Genomic DNA, 17,634 nt, shown 5'->3' with positions numbered 1-17,634 from the left:
GTTCATGGAAGCTGTTGCTCTCACCCCAGGTTCCTTCTTTCCCTGACCCCAAGGCTCCTCCATGACAGGGGTGGGAGTGGGGTGGGGGTTGGGGATGGGGTAAGGGAGGCTTCCTGTCAGCTCAGCCCAGCTGCAGGTGGTGGGCAGCTCCCCTTCCATCTCCCTGAGGTTATACTTGAGACCCTTCCTCTTTGCTACATTGGAATTTATTTGTTTCCTTCTCTATCAATCTCATGGCTTCAACTCTACTGAGTCAATGAATAGAAGGTAGGTGTCTGGAGCAAAATTCTGGAATTTTCCAAGGCTGACCAGAAAGCAGGGAGACAGAAGACTCCCAGGTCAGACACACGTCACCCTCAATTGCCACCACCTCGTCCTGTTCACAAAAGTTGGACAGAGACAGGAGGCCAGCCTGAGGGCAGATGACAGTGCCAGGCTCTCCAGGGACACAGAGACTGGCTGGGGGAGCCCCTTCCAGCCCCCACAGCCCACTCCACCCCAACAGGCTGCCCCCTCTCGGATCCAAACCTGGCCTGGCTGCTCCAGCAGGGAGACGGGGTGCTCAGAGTAGCTCCCATAGACTCAGCTCGCGGAGCTGGGTGACACCTTGTGGATCAGAGTCACTTCTTACTTTCTGTTTCTATTTTATCTTTTTATATTTATTTATTTTCCCTTTTGCTGCCCTTGTTGTTTTTCATTGTTGTTGTAGTTATTATTATTGTTGTTATTGATGTCGTCGTTGCATAGGACAGAGAGAAATGGAGAGAGGAGGGGAAGACAGAGGGGGAGAGAAAGACAGACACCTGCAGACCTGCTTCACCACCTGTGAAGCGACTCCCCTGCGGGTGGGGAGCCGGGGGCTCGAACCAGGATCCTTACGCCAGTCCTTGTGCTTTGCACCACTTGCCCTTAACCCGCTGTGCTACCGCCCGCCTCCCCAGAGTCACTTCTGTCCTCGCTGAGGAGCACAGGCGAAGGGCTGGGACAAACAGGAAGGCAGCAAGAAAGACGTGGGGCATCTCCTAGAGCCTCATGCTCCCCCCTTCTGCTCTGAGGAGCCCTCTCTGGGGCTGGGCTGAGCTGCAGGCTGAGGGCAGGGATCTCCCAGGAGACATTCTGGAAGCTTCCAAGAGCAGCCCTGGAGGAGTCATGACTCAGGCTGTGGAGCTGAGTGTTAAAACACAGGTGAAAGATGCTAATGAGGTGACACTGGCATCTCAGGGGGCATAGCTCAGGGGCAGAGCATTTGACTGCAGATCAAGAGGTCCCCGGTTCAAATCCGGGTGCCCCCTCATTGATATGCATTTTGGTCCCTCATTTATCCATTGTGGTGATAGTGATGGTGGTGGTGAGATCCCACCAATGCATTTCTAGGGGCACTCTAGCCCCTCTCAGGTATACATAGTCCCTGGAAGCTGTGCCTTTATGGGTGTGGGGTACACCACCCCCAGCCCATCATTGGACAGTCATTTCCAGGGGCTCCAGGACCCCGTGCTCGTGCACACTGCAGGGCAGGGCACACACAGTAGGCCTCAGGGCCTCTCGGCTGGGTCTGTCTTCATCTCCAGCACAGATGAGGAAGCAGACAGACAGGCCCATTCTGAAAGCCCCCCACCCCGCAGGAGAGTGTCAGAGGCCACTGGCTGAGGCTTTCACCCCAGAATGAAGTAAAGGGGCTGCAGGTGTGTGAGGGGGATGTTTAGGGGCCTGGGGACCAGGACAAGACCTCCAGGTGAGACTGTGTGGGAGGCCCCTTTGTTCTACAGAAACTTGCCCTGCACTGTGGGAGCTGTGGGTGTGATGGTGACGCTGAAAGGTGCTTGTTAGACACACAGAGCAGGTGAGGGGGCATAGCTCAGGGGCAGAGCATTTGACTGCAGATCAAGAGGTCCCCGGTTCAAATCCGGGTGCCCCCTCATTGATGTGCATTTTGGTCCCTCATTTTTCCCCTTGAGCCTCTCTGTGCCTGAGGGGTGGGAGGAGGGTCATTCACTGAGTGAGGGCACAGTGGAGCGTCTCCCAGGGCAGCACCAAGCTACAAGACGCTCCTTCAGGAGTGTGGGCTCCATGACCCTTCATGGCAGGTGGTCCAGGGCTCCGGGACCCGGGTAGCTCACACTGCAAAGTGCACATGGAGGGTCTCAGAGCCTCTCAGCCGGAGTCCCCCACCTGTGCAGGTCCACGTCCCCACCTTCTTCTGCCTAAGGGAACCAGTCTGGCTGGTCCAGGGCCTCAGTCTGGGCTGTGTTTCTGACCACCATTCTGTACTGGAAGGGGAGGTGTGGGTGGGGCTGAGCTGATGAGAGGCTGCTGACAGAACCAGCAGCAGATGGAGGGGACTCCAGAGCCCCCCAGCCTGTGGCGACCACACCCTCTGGCTCTGCAGGTCCAGGGGGCCTCAGCCCCAAGTCAAGGTCCTGGGTGGAGCCTCATCTCACCCACAGGAATGTCTGGGAGAGACCTGGAAACAGGGCTGGGGGCAGCATCCTGGTTCTGCAAAACACTCTCACACATGAGGCTCTGAGGTCCCAGGTTCAATCCCATGAACCATCATGAGCCAGAGCTGAGCAGTGCTCTGGTAGCTTTCTCTGTAAACTAAAACACATGTGTGCTTACATTTTTTAAAAGAAAGAAGATAAAAATAAGAGGGAAGGAATGTTAAAGCAACACTCCCCGGGAAAGCTGAGAGGTGGTCTCAGTGGTGGACACACAAAGGTCACCAGAGCCCAGGTGCTGGGCAGACTGGGCTGGACTGGGCAGCCGGGTCTGAAGCACGTGGTCTACACGGCAGAGGGAGGCCTGTTCTGAGTACAAATCTGAGTTTCGACACCAACACAGACGTAGAGCCACAGGAAAGTCTCTGCTCAGTAGGAGGCACCATGACTCACACACACACACAGATAATCACAACGTGGGGAAACACGTGCATCTCTCTGGCGGGAAAGCTTAAAGTCACCGGCATTCTCCACAGAAAGCAGCTGGAGGACACTATCTAAAATAAGGAGTGAGCAAGGAAACCTTCAGGATTTGGAATCCCATAGAGCCAGGCTCCCCAAAAGGAGAGCAGGTGGAGAATGTTCCAGGATGTGCAGGCTTCTCATGCCACCACTGGCTATGAAGGGAGGGGAGTGACATGCAGCAAGAAGTGGAGTGTTCAGAGATAGGGCTGTAGCGCAGCGGGTTAAGGACCAGTGGCACAAGGTGTAAGGATCCCGGTTTGAGCCTCCGGCTCCGCACTTGCAGGGGGTTTGCTTCACAGTCAGTGAAGCAGGTCTGCAGGTGTCTATCTTTCTCTCCCCCTCTCTGTCTTCCCCTCCTCTCTCCATTTCTCTCTGTCCTATCCAACAATAATGACATCAGTAACAATAGTAACTACAACAACATGAAAAACAACAAGGGCAACAAAAAAGGGGAGAAAATAAATGGAGTGTTCGTGATCTGACAGTGGGACGCAGTCAAGAGAGGTTGTAGGAACTGCCAGGCGGTCAAAGTGCTCAGCAGTGAACACACAGGTGATCACTCACTTCAGACAAATCCATAAGCTCAGCAGAACTTTGTCCTTCTACTTAGTGTAATGAGTGAGCAATAGTAAAATACTAAACCTAGGATGATTTAACCCAAAGCTGACAGGGGCCATCAGGCGTATCACACACGGAGCCACGGAACTAGTTAGTTGAGTCTCAGTGACTCTGCGGATCTCTTGTTGTTTTACGGGTGGGGTGGGGGTGTCACCGCGGTGGTGAGTCTGACGTGGAAGTCTATATGCCTTTTGCTGTTGTAAACCACAGCGGAGTCGCTCATACAGACACATGTCAGAAGAAGAAGAAAGCCAGCTAGTTGATGCCGAGTCCCGACCACACGCTGGCACCACACAAGATCCCGTGCGATTTGAGAACAGAGCCAAATGGACGAGAAGAAAGGGTCGAGAAGTGGGAGCCTCTGGCTGGCTGCAGAGATTTCTAAGCACTGAAGGATTTCATTTGACTGGAATTAGTCCATGCGAAGGGGCTGGGTGGTGGTGCACCTGGTGAACAGGACGCACTACAGCGCGAAGGTCCCAGGTTCAAGACCCCCCTGATGAAGTCCAGAGCCCTGGGCAACCCTCACTTTGTGTTGTCACCACAATTATTCCAAAATGGCTCTTGACCCAGGTCCATCATTTCCCCAAAAGGGCCAGCTCCCCACCCCACCCGGGGTTCATTGTCAGAGCAGAGACCCACAGGTGTTGGAATGGGGGTGGCAGGCTGTCTGCAGCCTCCCCTTTGGTTCTGCAAACAGGGGAAGCACACAAGTGCATCCTCAGTGCCCGCCCTCAGGACAATGTCACAGCCTCTGAGGTCTGCTGCTGTCACCTCAACAGATGAAAAGTGGAGATACAGGCATGTGGGGAGAGAGTTACGGGACCCCAAGGACAGGGGCAGGGTCTCCTGAGAGGACCTTGGAGGAATCATCTGATAGTCTGATCAGTTTTCTAGAAATAAACAAAAACTTGCGCTGTGCTTCCACAGGTGTGGGTGTGATGATGAAGCAGAGAGGTGCTTACTAGACACTTCTAGCTGGTAAGGGGGCATAGCTCAGGGGGAGAGCCTTTGACTGCAGATCAAGAGGTCCCTGGTTCCAATCCAGGTGTCCCCCACTTGATGTGCTTTCTGTATCTACTTTATTCCAGGCAGCTCAGTGGGGTCCTGAGAGACAGGTGGGAACCCTCCATCACTGGGCTTGAAGGGATGAGCTAGAACCCCTCTGGGGCTGGACAAGGGCACAGAGCTGCCTCCTTCAGGAGCAGGGGCCTCAATGCCCATCTCCATCACCTCCCAGAAGGCCCAGAGGACCCCAGGCTACAGTGTCCACCTTGGGGCAATGCTCACAGCACCTCTTGACAACCCAGTGGGGGGCAGTTCCTCCTCAGGTCAAAGCCCACCAAACAGTGTCATGTATGTGACCTGACCCTTCACTCAGCATGGAAAATGTTTAGACTTTGTGGGGGCAGGGCTTGTGAACAAACCACTTCTAAGACTTTGGGAGAACTATGGTGGGGATTGTGGGCAGGTGCATAGGTGAACCCGGTCTACTGGTGTTGATCTTTCTCTCTTCCTTTCTATCTCCCCCTTCTCTCTCAATTTCTCTCTGTCTTGTCCAATAAAATGTAAAATATAGCACCAGGAGCAGTGAATTTGTGTGCCAGCACTGAGCTCCAGAGAGATAAGCCAAGAAGGAAAAAGAAGGAGAAGGAGAGGGAGAGGGAGAGGGAGAGGGAGAGGGAGAGGGAGAGGGAGAGGGAGAGGGAGAGGGAGAGGGAGAGGGAGAGGGAGAGGAAGGAGAAGGAGGAGAAGGGGAAGGGGAAGGAGAAGGAGAAGGAGAAGGAGATGAAGAAGAAGAAGAAGAAGAAGAAGAAGAAGAAGAAGAAGAAGAAGAAGAAGAAGAAGAAGAAGAAGAAGAAGAAGAAGAAGGAGAAGCTACTTGATGTCTAGCCTGATAACTGAAACATAGCTTAGCATAAGATATTGTTGTCATCTGAAACCATAGAGGTGAATGAGTGAGAAAAAAGGTCCAACATGGCCACCTGGTCCTGCAGGAGGGAGACACAGTGAGGTCATCACTGAGACTTCAGCAATATCTGACTGCTACATCATCACATGGGCTACTTTGAGAAACACTGCCGGTCGCCTGATGCCGGGCTAGCTTCGTGGGCGGGAGAGAGATGACCAGTGACTCGTGGCTGAGCCGGGATGCAATGCCATGCTGGCTTTATTCATCTGCATTTAGACTCTCCAGGAAGGAAGTGGCAGGGTGTAAAAACAGGGTGTGATGTAGAGGGGACAGAGTGGAAAAAGAGCGGGAACCAGTGGGGATTAAAACAATGAAAACAATGATTATGTAAATAGACTGCAGCGTTAAGCAATACAAGCAAACGTAACATGATGATTAAAACAGAAGGTCTTATAAGCAGAATTAGAAGCAGACCAACAAAATACAAACTGACATGACCGCAAAAACATCCATCATCCATGAGAGCAGAGGTATGATCCAAGTAGAGCTTGGCACGGCATCAGAGCCCAGTGGCCGGAATCCAGACCCTTCAAGGCCTTTGCATGCCATGGGCACCGTCAACATCCCCAGTGACCCCATCCAGCCAGCCAGGCTCAAAGACAGACGCACAGACTGAGGAGACAGGCTGGAGCAAGGACAGCTTGAGTTTGGAGAGAGCTTGGCGGATTCTTCAGTCTGCATTTTTCTCTTGCATAAAACAGACAAACAGATACACACAAGTCATTCCTGAAGTCCACCACGGGGCAGGCCAGTGTCCCTACCTGGGGGCTGCTGCCAATCCCAGACTGAAAACAGAGAGGGGTGGGGTGGGAGAGATACAGGAGTGTGAGGGGAAGGGCTAGAAGGCCAGGGCCCAGGTGCAGGGCCTTTGTGCAGTGAGCTTGAGGAGGAGTCACTTGGTGGGTCTGATCTACTTCCTAGAGGTGGTAGAACTTGCTCTGTGCCCTAGGAGCTGTGTGTGACGGTGACGCTGAAAGGTGCTTATTAGACACACAGAGCAGGGGAGGGGGCATAGCTCAGGGGCAGAGCATTTGACTGCAGATCAAGAGGTCCCCGGTTCAAATCCGGGTGCCCCCTGTCATGTCTGTTTTCCTGCTCACAGAGGTGTTGCTCCTGGTCCAGTTTCCTTTCTCCATGACAGTGAGGCCCCTCCCTCCCGGGACAACACTTGGTATTTTCTTCTCTGTGTCTCATGACTTCAACTCTATTAATCCTCAAGGGGACAGAAAAGGCTTTGCTGCTGGATTGTGCTGGCCTCTCTGAGTCCCCCTATCAGTGACACAGAGACACCCCTGCCCCATGAGCACGCAGTGGTCACCATGCTCGCCCCTTCCTCAAGGGCAGCTGGCTCAGAGGTGGGTGTTCTGACCTGTGGTGGTTCTCAGCACCAGGCTCTCCATGGAGACAGGCTTCCTTGGGGAAGCGCGTCCCCTGCCCAGCGCTCGCCCATCGCCCAGGAGCTCAAGTCCTGGAGGCCACAGTCAGGCCCGGCTCCTGCAGGCCAGGAAGGAGTTCTCACCGTCCACACACACCCAGCTCCTGGAGCTCAGGGGTGTGTGTGCACTGAGTCCTTGTCTGTCTTCCCCCAGTGCTGCTATCTGCGGGGCTGAGCTCAGGGGAAGGGTTTTGACTGGAGACCAAGAGGCTCCTGGTTCAGATCCTGGTACTTGCTCTTATGCTGCATTTTGGTACCTAACTTTTCAAAAAATATTTGAAATGAATTTTAGTGGAAGAGGAAGATACAGAGAGAGAAGGAGACAGCAGAACACAGGGTCCGGGAGGTGATGCGGTGGATAAAGCACCGGGCTCTCAAGCAGGAGGGTCTTAGCTTGGTCCCTGGCAGCCTGTGTGCCAGAGAGACGTCTGGCTCCTTTTCTTTCTCCTCCTGTCTTTCTCCTCAATCAATAAATATTTCTTAATGAGAGAAAGAGAGAGAGAGGGCCGGGAGGTAGCACAGTGGGTTAAGCTCACATGGTGTGACGCACAAGACCCCGGCTCCCCACCTGTGGGGGGGTCACCTCACAAGCAATGAAGCAGGTCTGCAGGTGTCTGTCCTTCTCTCCCCTTCTCTGTCTTCCCCTCCTCTCTCCATTTCTCTCTGTCCTATCCAACAACAACAACAACAGCAATAAAAACAAAAATGGCAACAAAATAAAATAAATTGGCCTCTGGGAATAGTGGATTCCTCCTGCAGGAGCAGTGGGTTCACAGTGTAGGCACAGAGCCCCAGGAATAGCCCTAGAGGTAAGACAGAGAGAGAAAGAGAGAGAAAGAGAGGGAGAGGGAGAGGGAGAGGGAGAGGGAGAGGGAGAGGGAGAGGGAGAGAAACACAGAGCATCACTCCAGCAGCAGATCTCCACTGCAGGCTGGGGAACATTCTTGAGCCATCTCTGGGCTACAAAGCATCAAGCAGAGGAACCTCAGGAAGTTTGGGGTCACCTACTCTCCCCAACACCTGCACCACCTTGCTGAGGGACCCAGAGGATGTGTGGCTGGACACTCACCTCACTGACTAGCACACTGACTAGCAGCAGGGCTCAGGCCCACTCCGTGGAGGGTCCTTCCTTCCCCCTCAGACACACTTTCTGCCCACCTCCCACCCTCATGGCCAGCCCTGTAGGGTGACGACAGAGCTCCTGCAGCCCCTGTGCCCAGCCCTGTGTGTGAGGACAGAGCTCCCGCAGCCCCTGTGCCCAGCCCTGTGTGTGAGGACAGAGCTCCCGCAGCCCCTGTGCCCAGCCCTGTGTGTGAGGACAGAGCTCCCGCAGCCCCTGTGCCCAGCCCTGTGTGTGAGGACAGAGCTCCCGCAGCCCCTGTGCCCAGCCCTGTGTGTGAGGACAGAGCTCCCGCAGCCCCTGTGCCCAGCCCTGTGTGTGAGGACAGAGCTCCCGCAGCCCCTGTGCCCAGCCCTGTGTGTGAGGACAGAGCTCCCGCAGCCCCTGTGCCCAGCCCTGTGTGTGAGGACAGAGCTCCCGCAGCCCCTGTGCCCAGCCCTGTGTGTGAGGACAGAGCTCCCGCAGCCCCTGTGCCCAGCCCTGTGTGTGAGGACAGAGCTCCCGCAGCCCCTGTGCCCAGCCCTGTGTGTGAGGACAGAGCTCCCGCAGCCCCTGTGCCCAGCCCTGTAGGGTGAGGACAGAGCTCCCGCAGCCCCTGTGCCCAGCCCTGTGTGTGAGGACAGAGCTCCCGCAGTCCCCTGTGCCCAACCCTGTGTGTGGGGACAGAGTTCCTGCAGCCCCTGTGCCCAGCCCTGTGTGTGAGGACAGAGCTCCTGCAGTCCCCGTGACCAACCCTGTGTGTGAGGACACAGCTCCTGCAGCCCCTGTGCCCAGCCCTGTGTGTGGGGACAGAGTTCCTGCAGCCCCTGTGCCCAGCCCTGTGTGTGGGGACAGAGTTCCTGCAGCCCCTGCAGTGGTGAGGCACCTCAGTGTCCCCCGCCTGCCCAGAGGAGGGTCTGCCTGGCTTATCTGCCAGATTCCAGGGGTGAGCTCGCTGTCACCCTGCAGCTGTCTCTTATCTAGCTCTGTAGGTCTGTGGGGAGAACCTCAGGCAGCTTCCGATGTGCCAGGGCTTAAAAATCCCCCCAGACTTGCCGTTAAGAAGAAGCAACTTCTCTGTCACACAAGGGGGCAACTAGGGCACAATGCAGGTTTGGACGCAGGAACACACGCAAGGGAGAGAATGTTTCCTTCTGGGTCCGCGTCTCCAGAGCATCGAGGCCAGAGGGGCAGGGCGGCCACTTGGCAATCAGCCCTGCTATCTAGGTCACCTGACACTCTGTCTGTGGGAAACTGCTCTGTAGATTCATTTAATGGCCTCTTCAAAGCAGCTGGGACTCTGAGGTGCTCACAGAAAATGAAGCAGTGGAAACATGCAGCCATCACTAATCAGGAAAAGCAGGAAGTTCCTGACCATCCTTAGCTCATCCCTCTCACCTGATAATAGTAAAATCTAAGACCCAGGAATGACTTCCCTTAGAGGCGAGGTGTGCGAACACTATTCTAACAGCAGTCCTCATGGTAAAGGTCAGCCAATGGGTGCCTAAAGCTGAGTCAGTTACATAGAGGAGACATTAAAATTATTTTATTTATTTTATATTTATTTTATCTTATTTTAATCAGATGCCATTCAGCTCTGACTGATGGTGGTTTAGGGATTAGACCTTGGACATGTGGAGCCTTAGGCATGAAAAGGTTTGTTTGGTTATTTGATTTGCGGTTGTCATTTATTTATGTGTTGATTTATTTACCAGCACTGATCAACTGTGGCTAGGGGTGGTCCTGGATTGAATCTGGAGCTCTGAGCCCAAGCATGAGAGTCTCTCTGCATACCCATTATACTATCTCCCCAGCTTTACATTTTAAATCACAGAGGCAAATAGACTGAAAGAAACAACTAAGTTCTAACCACTGCACAACAGGAGGGAGGAACAAACAACTGAGCCTTTTGTCATCAAATTGAAAAGTAGTATTTGGCCTTAATAAGTGTACAGGATCCCTGGATAAGAAGCCAGCAAGCAAGCACCACCAACAAAGGAATAATCCCGGAGGTCCCAAACATCTGCACACGGGTGTGTGTGTGTGTGTGTGTGTGTGTGTGTGTGTGTGTGTGTGTGTGTGTGTGTGTGTGTGTGTGTGGCTGAGAGAGGAGATGTCACTGCAGCTCAGGGACCCTGGGAGAGCCAGCCCTGGGCAGCCTGTCACAGTGTGGCCTCCATGAGCCTTTCCTTTTCAGAAAGACCCAGACCCGGGTCAGGACAGGCCCATGACTGCCCATCATTCCTGCTCCCACCTCTGCCCTGGGGCTGACTGACAGGCGCACAGATGACAATTGGTGTCACTTGTGCTGGGAAAGTGTTCACAAGGGCTCTTTAAGATTCTGCTTTTTTGTGCTGAGTAATAAGAGAAGTCAGGTGAGCAAACACTTCTGGTCACCTGGTAGTGTCAGTGCCCCCCGAGGCTGTGCTGCTGTGACCACACTGAGGCAGGGGGTGCAGACATGTGAGGGGGCCGACTGGAGCAGAGCCTCTGGGGTGGGACTGGAGCAGAGCCTCTGGGGTGGGAGTCGGTCTTCCAGCTCCCTAGGTGATGCTAAAAGGTGCATGTCAGACACACAGAGCAGGTGAGGGGGCATAGCTCAGGGGCAGAGCATTTAACTGCAGATCAAGTGGTCCCTGGTTCAAATCCGGGTGCCCCCTATCATGTCATGCCTGTTTTTTGATTTTTTGCTCACAGAGGTGTTGCTCTGAATACAGCTATGGCTTGTGAGGTGGATACAAGGGGATACAAGGTGTGTACCTTTCCCAGGATAATTACAGGCACTAGAAAGACACAGACCATTTCTTCTCAGTAGGAGGGGAATCAGAAACATGTTAATATATACAGACCTTAAGAAATGTTTGCACGGGAGTTGGGCCTTAACGCAGTGGGTTAAGCACAGGTGGAGTAAAGCACAAAGACCGGCATGAAGATCTGGTTCGAGCCCCCGGCTCCCCACCTCCAGGGGAGTCCCTTCATAGGTGGTGAAGCAGCTCTGCAGGTGTCTGTCTTTCTCTCCCCCTCTCTGTCTTTCCCTCCTCTCTCCATTCCTTCTGTCCTATCTAACAATGATGATATCAACGACAACAACTATAATAACTACAACAATAAAACAACAAGGACAATAAAAGGGAAAATGAATAAATATTTTAAAATGTTGGTCCCTGTTCAGGTGTCAATATGCTGGGCTAGCTTCACTGTGGGGAGTGAGATGACCAGGGACTCATGGCTGAGCTGGGAACGCAGTTCAATCTTTATTGATGAGCAGGAATGCAGTGCAATCAGTCTAATCTCTATTCATTAGAAAATCCTGTCCTTTATATCTCTTGAGGTGGAAGTGTCAGGGAGAGGAAGTACGTAGGATAGGGGGTGGGGAGAAGGAAAAAAAGCATGAGAACCAGTGGGGATTAAATGGTGGAAAACAGGGTGTGACTAGAAGAGGGGGCAGAGCGAAAACAGAGTGTGAACCATTGGGGACTAAGCCAGTGCCCTGCAGGCAGGGCGGGTGTCAGGTAAAACAGTGATTATGTAAATAGACCACAGCGTTAAGCAATGCAAGTGAACCTAACGTGATGATCAAAACAGAAGGGGTCTCAGGAGCAGAATTAGAAGTAGACCAACAACAACAAAAAAGGTATGTTTGCACATCGGGGAGTTCTGGCACATATACACAAGGAAGTGCTAGCTAGGCAGCTCTAAAACTGGTGAGATTGAAGCATGGCTATGGAGTAGGTGTCGTTTCAGATCTCACTTCTGATAAGCTAGAAAAAATAAGGGAGACAAAGTCACCTGAAACTCCACAAAATACAATACACACTCAACTAATCCACAGCCACCATGTTGCAGACGCTACTGTGATGCCATCTGACTTCCCTGGGCAGACACCCTCACCCATGTGTCCTGGAACTTCCCCTCCCCAGAGCTCTGCCCCACTAGGGAAAGACAGAGACAGGCTGGGGGTGTGGATCCACCTGCCAACACCCATGTCCAGCGGAGAAGCAAGAACTCCCACCTGCTGCTCCTCATAAAGATCTTTGCTCCATTCTTGCAGAAGGGTACATTTTAGGGAAAGGTAACTAGATGGTTCAGAACTGAATTCCACGTGGACCGAGAGAAAGAAGAAGGGAAAAAAAAGATTGGGGGGTGTGGGACACCCACTCAGAGTCTCTGTGAGGGTGTAAGAGTCTTCCCAGGACAACTGGACCAGAGAAGCAGGAGACACACGGCCCCTGAGCAACTGAACAGAGAAATCTACACTTTCTGATAATTTTCATGTTATGGAAAGTTTTGGGAAAGCTTTTCTAGAGTTGTTAAAGTCTGCAGAAGACCTGGCTAATTAAAAAAATGGCAGGTAAAACATAGGTGATCACTAAATTGAGGAAAAATGTAAGAATTGTTACTCCTGCTTCCTACTGTTAGCTGATAATAATGAAAAAGGAAGCAAAAATGATTATCTCACAGTTGACATGGGCAAAGACATACTAATTAAAATCCTTTTTTGGTAAATTATTTAAGTTTTTTCATCTTTATTTATTTATTGCATGGAGAGCCAGAAATTGAGAGGAAATGGGGTTATAGAGAGGGAGAGACACAGAGACACCACTCGTGAAGCTTTCCCCCTGCAGGTGGGGACCAGGGACTCGAACCTGGGTCCCTGCACACTATAATGTGTACATGTAACCAGGAGGGCCACCACCCAGTCCCTAATTATTGTCATTATGATAAAATAAGCTAGATGATGTCTAGCTCTGACCAAGGTAGACACTGCAAAATAGGAGAGTCTGATGTCACCTGAAATCACGAGGATTCATGCATGAGGTCATGGCAGTAGCAGCTTCCTGGCAGAAGGGAGACACGGATTTGAGCTTTTGTTTGAAGATGTAAATATAATATGACTTAAAATTAACTATATGTAGTATTTAGATTAAAATATATTGGGACACCAAAACGTCCATCTAGCTCAGAACAGAGCTTTGCTCTGTAGCTCACAGCTTCCCATCTGCATTCAAAGCCCGACTCAGTCCTTTTTTCCCTCAAAATTTAGTTACTGGGTCCGCACAATGGTGTACCCGGTTAAGCACACATAGTACTAAGTGCAAGGACCCACGCAAGGACCCAGGTGCAAGCCCCTGCTCCCCACCTGCCTGGCCGATGCTTCACAAGAGGAGACGCAGGTCTGCAGGTGTCTATCATTCTCCCTGTCTATCTCCCCCTCCTCTCTCAAATCTCCTTGCCTTGTCCAATAAAACAGCCTCCAGGAACAGTGGATTTGTAGTGCTGCCATCCAGCCCCAGCGAGAACCCTGAAAGGGGAAACTATTTCCTTACTAGTGAGAGACTGAGAGAAGCAGATTATTTCTCTGGGCACACAAATGCCAGGGGTCCCGTTTGGGACCTCCTGCTTGGGAGTGCAAATGCATTAACCACTGCACCACTTCCTGAGCCACTGAGCCACTTCCTCGGGCAATGTCCCCTGCCCCTCCAACTCCCAGGAAGACTGTTGGAGAGGCCTGGAAGAAAGAGGAGACGCATCACTTCCTTGCAGCCCCTCACTGCATCGCGGCGTTTGAAGAACAGGTGTGCAGGCTGATCAGACAGTCAGAGTCCACATGCCTTGAGGGTGGCAGCCACTCTCCAGCCTGCCCTCTTGTGCCTCATAACAGAGGGAAGCAGACAGTAAGCCCCAAGCCCAGCAGCATAAGTCAGAGCCGCTCTGGATAGCTGCCACCTTGAGCTGAGAAAAAGGCGGCGCTGGCAGGTGGTGGGGAGGGTTGGGAGACACTGAGCCCTGGGGCAGGAGCCCTGAGGGGACTTGGTAGCAGAAGCAGTTGCTGGTCTGACCAGCTCTCTAGGAGGAATCAGACTTGCCCCGTGCTCTGGGGGCTGCGGGTGCCACTGTGATGCTGAAAGGTGCTCCTTAGGCATGTGGGACAGGTGTGGGGGCATAGCTCAGGGGCAGAGCATTTGACTGCAGATCAAGAGGTCCCCGGTTCAAATCCGGGTGCCCCCTGTGTTGTGGGTTTTTGCATTCACAGCAGCTGCTGTTCTTGTTTCAGCTTTCTTTCTTCCGTGACATTTCCCATGTTCCTTGAAAGGAGACTATTTGAAACCCTGTCTAGCTGGCTGGCTGGTTGGCTGACCACACCATTCTTTTATTTATTTAGTTTTTATTAGCGATTTGAGATTGATTTACAAAATTACATGTCAACAGGGGTATAATTCCACACCATTCCCACCACCAGAGTTCTGAGTCCCACCTCCCTCCACTGCAAGCCACCAAGTTCTCCCAAGGTAGTAGGCATGGATCGACTGTCATCTCTACAGTTCTCTGTCTGCTGTGGGGCAGGCCCGCCCCCTGCTCTGCTCCATCCTCCATTGCTGACACTATGGTCTAGTCACACAATCACTGTTTTGCCTGAGACCCGCCTGCCTGCAGGGTATTTAGTAATCCCACAGGTTGAAACAGCTGCTAAGGGAGTCTCTACTTAGCTGCTCTTTTCTTTTCTTTTCTTTTCTCCACCCCCTTTCCTGGCCATTTCCTTTTCCAGCTTGCCACTTCTGGTGCTGATAGATAAAAGCGTTGTCTCTGATCAGTAAAGACACAATGAGTTCCTGCTCTGCCACGAGTTCCTGCATCTGGACCTGCCCCTTCTTCTTAGATGTGGTGACTTCAACTCTCTTCACTTACTACATGGAAGGAGGCTGCTGGAGCGGAATTCTTTTTCATTTTATTTTATTTTATTATTCCCTTTTGTTGCCCTTGTTTTTTTTTTTTTTTATTGTTGTCGTCGTTGTTGGATAGGACAGAGAGAAATGGAGAGAGGAGGGGAAGACAGAGAGGGGGAGAGAAAGACAGACACCTGCAGACCTGCTTCACCACCTGTGAAGCAGCCCCCCTGCAGGTGGGGAGCCAGGGGCTCGAACTGGGATCCTTATGCAGGTCCTTGTGCTTTGTACCACATGTGCTTAACCCGCTGTGCTACCGCCGACTCCCTAGTGTGGAATTGTAATGGTGTTCCCATGCTGACAGAGCTCTGTGAACACACATGCATGGTATTTATTCATCTATTTCTCCTCTTTCTTTCTTTCTTTCTTTCTTTCTTTCTTTCTTTCTTTCTTTCTTTTTCTTTTGCCACCAACATTACCCCTGGGGTTAGTGCCAGCAGTATGAAGCCATGGCTGCTGGAATTGATGCTTTTCCTCTCCCCTAAACCCCTTTCTCTTTGATGGGACAGAGAGAAATTGAAGAGGGGAGAGAGAGATAGAGAGGGAGAAAGAGAGATGCCTATAGACCTGCTTCACTGTTCCTGAAGCTCCCTCCCTGCAGGTGGGGAGCAAGGGCTCACACCTGGGTCCTCCAGCATGGTAAAGTGTGTGCTTAACTGAGTTCACCTCTGCCCAGCCTACACGCTCACCTGAAGTCCCAGCCTCTGCTCTCTCCCAGCAGAACAGCTGGCGCAGAGCAGTGACCGTCAGCCTGTGGGGACAGAGGACAGTGCCAGGCTCTCCAAGAGGCAGAAGTTTCTCTAGTGAACAGCTTTGTTTGGGAACCAAGTCCATCACCCCCTGCTCCAGCCTCAAATCTGTGTCCAGCCAGGTGGCAGCAATAGAAGCAACAAGCATTCTCTGTGCTGCTCCCTAAGCTGCCCTGGGCCCCATGAGGCCCTGCGGATTACAAGCCACTTTGGCATCACTGAGTGTAGACCCGGAGAGGCTCGGGGTGCAGGCAGAATGTGGTGGAGAACTAGAGGGCTGGCCAGCTATGGGTTCAACTCAGAAAGGGCCTTGGAGTGCCTCTCTCCATGCTGAGCATGAAGCTGGAGGGCTGAGGGCAGCTGTTCCCTCGTGATGTTCCAGAAACTTCCAGAGAGCAGTCCTGACAGAGCAGAGCTCATGGTGTGAGTCGTGTTGCATCACACTGCTGAAAGGTGAAAGGTACTAGCTAGGTGGCACAGATATGCCAGGGGGCATAGCTCAGGGGCAGAGCATTTGACTGCAGATCAAGAGGTCCCTGGTTCAAATCCAGGTGCCCCCTCTTATTGTGCGTTTTTGGAACCTGCCTCATGCTCTGCAGCAGCTGGACCTTCAGTGATGAGCAGGAAACTTCCTGTCACTGTGTTTGTGGGGACAGTCCAGGTGCCCTGCATAAGCCCTGCATAAGCCCCTTATGAGAAGGGACCGGCCTTCTGCACATCACCGTGCGATCGCTCTGAATCCCAGAGTCCCCGACCTCCAGTCCCACCTCCTGCACAGTGAGTGCATAGTAGGTCTAGGAGCACCCAGCGAGGCCCTGCACCCCCACCCGGCCCAGTCCATCCAATGCACCTGACCTGAGGGACAAAGAACAGCTGTGTCCCTGGGCCCTGACTCTTCGATGCATTTCTGATTTCAGGTGTTTCTCACTGTCTGCAAATGTCTGGGGTGGGGCCTGGGGCCTACAGTAAAAAATCATCTGGGAATTGGGCGGTAGCGCGGCGGGTTAAGTGCACATGGCACAAAGCACACGGACTGGGAAAACGATCCTGGTTCGAGCCCCCGGCTCCCCACCTGCTGGGCAGTAGCTTCACAGGCAGTGAAGCAGGTCTGCAGGTGTCTGTCTTTCTCTCCTCCTCTCTGTCTTCCCCTCCCCTCCCCATTTCTCTCTGTCCTATCCAACAATGATGCCATCAATAACAACAACAATAATAATCACAACAATAAAAATCAAGGGCTACAAAAGGGAAAATAAATACATTAAAAAATGAATACATAAAATCATCTTCAGTCACAGGGCAGATTCATAGATGGTGGAGAGCAAGCCGGGAGGAGCTGAGAGTCATGTTACAATGAGCAAGGACACAGGTTCAAGCCCCCTGTCCCCACATACTGGGGAAAGCTTTGCAAGTGGTGAAGCAGAGTTGCAGTTTCTCTCTCTCTCTCTGTCTCTCTCTCTCTCTCTGTCTCTGTCTCTGTTTCTCTCTCCAGGGTTATTGCTGGGACTCTGTGCAGACACTAAAAATCCACTGCTCCTGGAGGCCATTTTTTTTAAATTGGATAAGAGATAGAAATTGAGAGAAAGGGGGAAATAGAGAGGGGTCGAGGAAGATAGACACCTGTGCAACTGCTTCACAGCTTGTGAAGTTACCCGGGGGCTTGAACCAGGATCCTTGCACAGCTCCTCGTGCTCAGTACTATATGCACTTAACTGGGTGAGCCAACACCCAGACCCCTCTCTTTCCCTCTCTGTCACCCCCTTCCCTCTCAGTTTCTGGCTGTCAGTATCCAATAATGAAAGATAATACAAAAAGATAAAAAACTAAAGTAAGTCCACTGATTTCTAAGCCTGACTAGGTTGAGGCTATGGCATTAGGAGAAAATACTATTTGAAATCATGGAAGCCAAATCTTAGGAGAAACAACCACAAGTGTTTCTCTGGCTGACAAGAGACACGAAGAACAGAAATGTTTGTTCAAAGGTGTAAAGGCAGCAATTGACATAAAAACCGCTGGACAGAATATTTGGCTAGATTAAAAAGTCAACATGTGGGAGTCAGGCAGTAACGCAGCGGGTTA

General features: G+C 52.2%; 7 non-coding genes across 7 annotated transcripts; all 7 read left to right on the top strand.

Moving 5' to 3' along the window:
* The first annotated feature begins 1,220 nt into the window (after window positions 1–1,220).
* On the top strand, window positions 1,221–1,292 carry TRNAC-GCA (transfer RNA cysteine (anticodon GCA)). Its single transcript has one exon. It is a non-coding gene; the product is annotated as a tRNA-Cys (tRNA).
* A 552-nt stretch (window positions 1,293–1,844) lies between these two features.
* Window positions 1,845–1,916, top strand: TRNAC-GCA (transfer RNA cysteine (anticodon GCA)). The gene has a single exon. It is a non-coding gene; the product is annotated as a tRNA-Cys (tRNA).
* A 2,647-nt stretch (window positions 1,917–4,563) lies between these two features.
* On the top strand, window positions 4,564–4,635 carry TRNAC-GCA (transfer RNA cysteine (anticodon GCA)). Its single transcript has one exon. It is a non-coding gene; the product is annotated as a tRNA-Cys (tRNA).
* A 1,920-nt stretch (window positions 4,636–6,555) lies between these two features.
* On the top strand, window positions 6,556–6,627 carry TRNAC-GCA (transfer RNA cysteine (anticodon GCA)). The gene has a single exon. It is a non-coding gene; the product is annotated as a tRNA-Cys (tRNA).
* Window positions 6,628–10,672: 4,045 nt separating this feature from the next.
* On the top strand, window positions 10,673–10,744 carry TRNAC-GCA (transfer RNA cysteine (anticodon GCA)). Its single transcript has one exon. It is a non-coding gene; the product is annotated as a tRNA-Cys (tRNA).
* A 3,277-nt stretch (window positions 10,745–14,021) lies between these two features.
* TRNAC-GCA (transfer RNA cysteine (anticodon GCA)) lies at window positions 14,022–14,093 on the top strand. Its single transcript has one exon. It is a non-coding gene; the product is annotated as a tRNA-Cys (tRNA).
* A 1,953-nt stretch (window positions 14,094–16,046) lies between these two features.
* Window positions 16,047–16,118, top strand: TRNAC-GCA (transfer RNA cysteine (anticodon GCA)). Its single transcript has one exon. It is a non-coding gene; the product is annotated as a tRNA-Cys (tRNA).
* Window positions 16,119–17,634: the final 1,516 nt, after the last annotated feature.

Source organism: Erinaceus europaeus, chromosome 8 (genome assembly GCF_950295315.1).
Source record: "Erinaceus europaeus chromosome 8, mEriEur2.1, whole genome shotgun sequence".
Classification (NCBI taxonomy): Eukaryota; Metazoa; Chordata; class Mammalia; order Eulipotyphla; family Erinaceidae; genus Erinaceus; species Erinaceus europaeus.
Note: the sequence above shows the minus strand (reverse complement) of the source record. Positions and strands in the feature narration are given on the sequence as shown.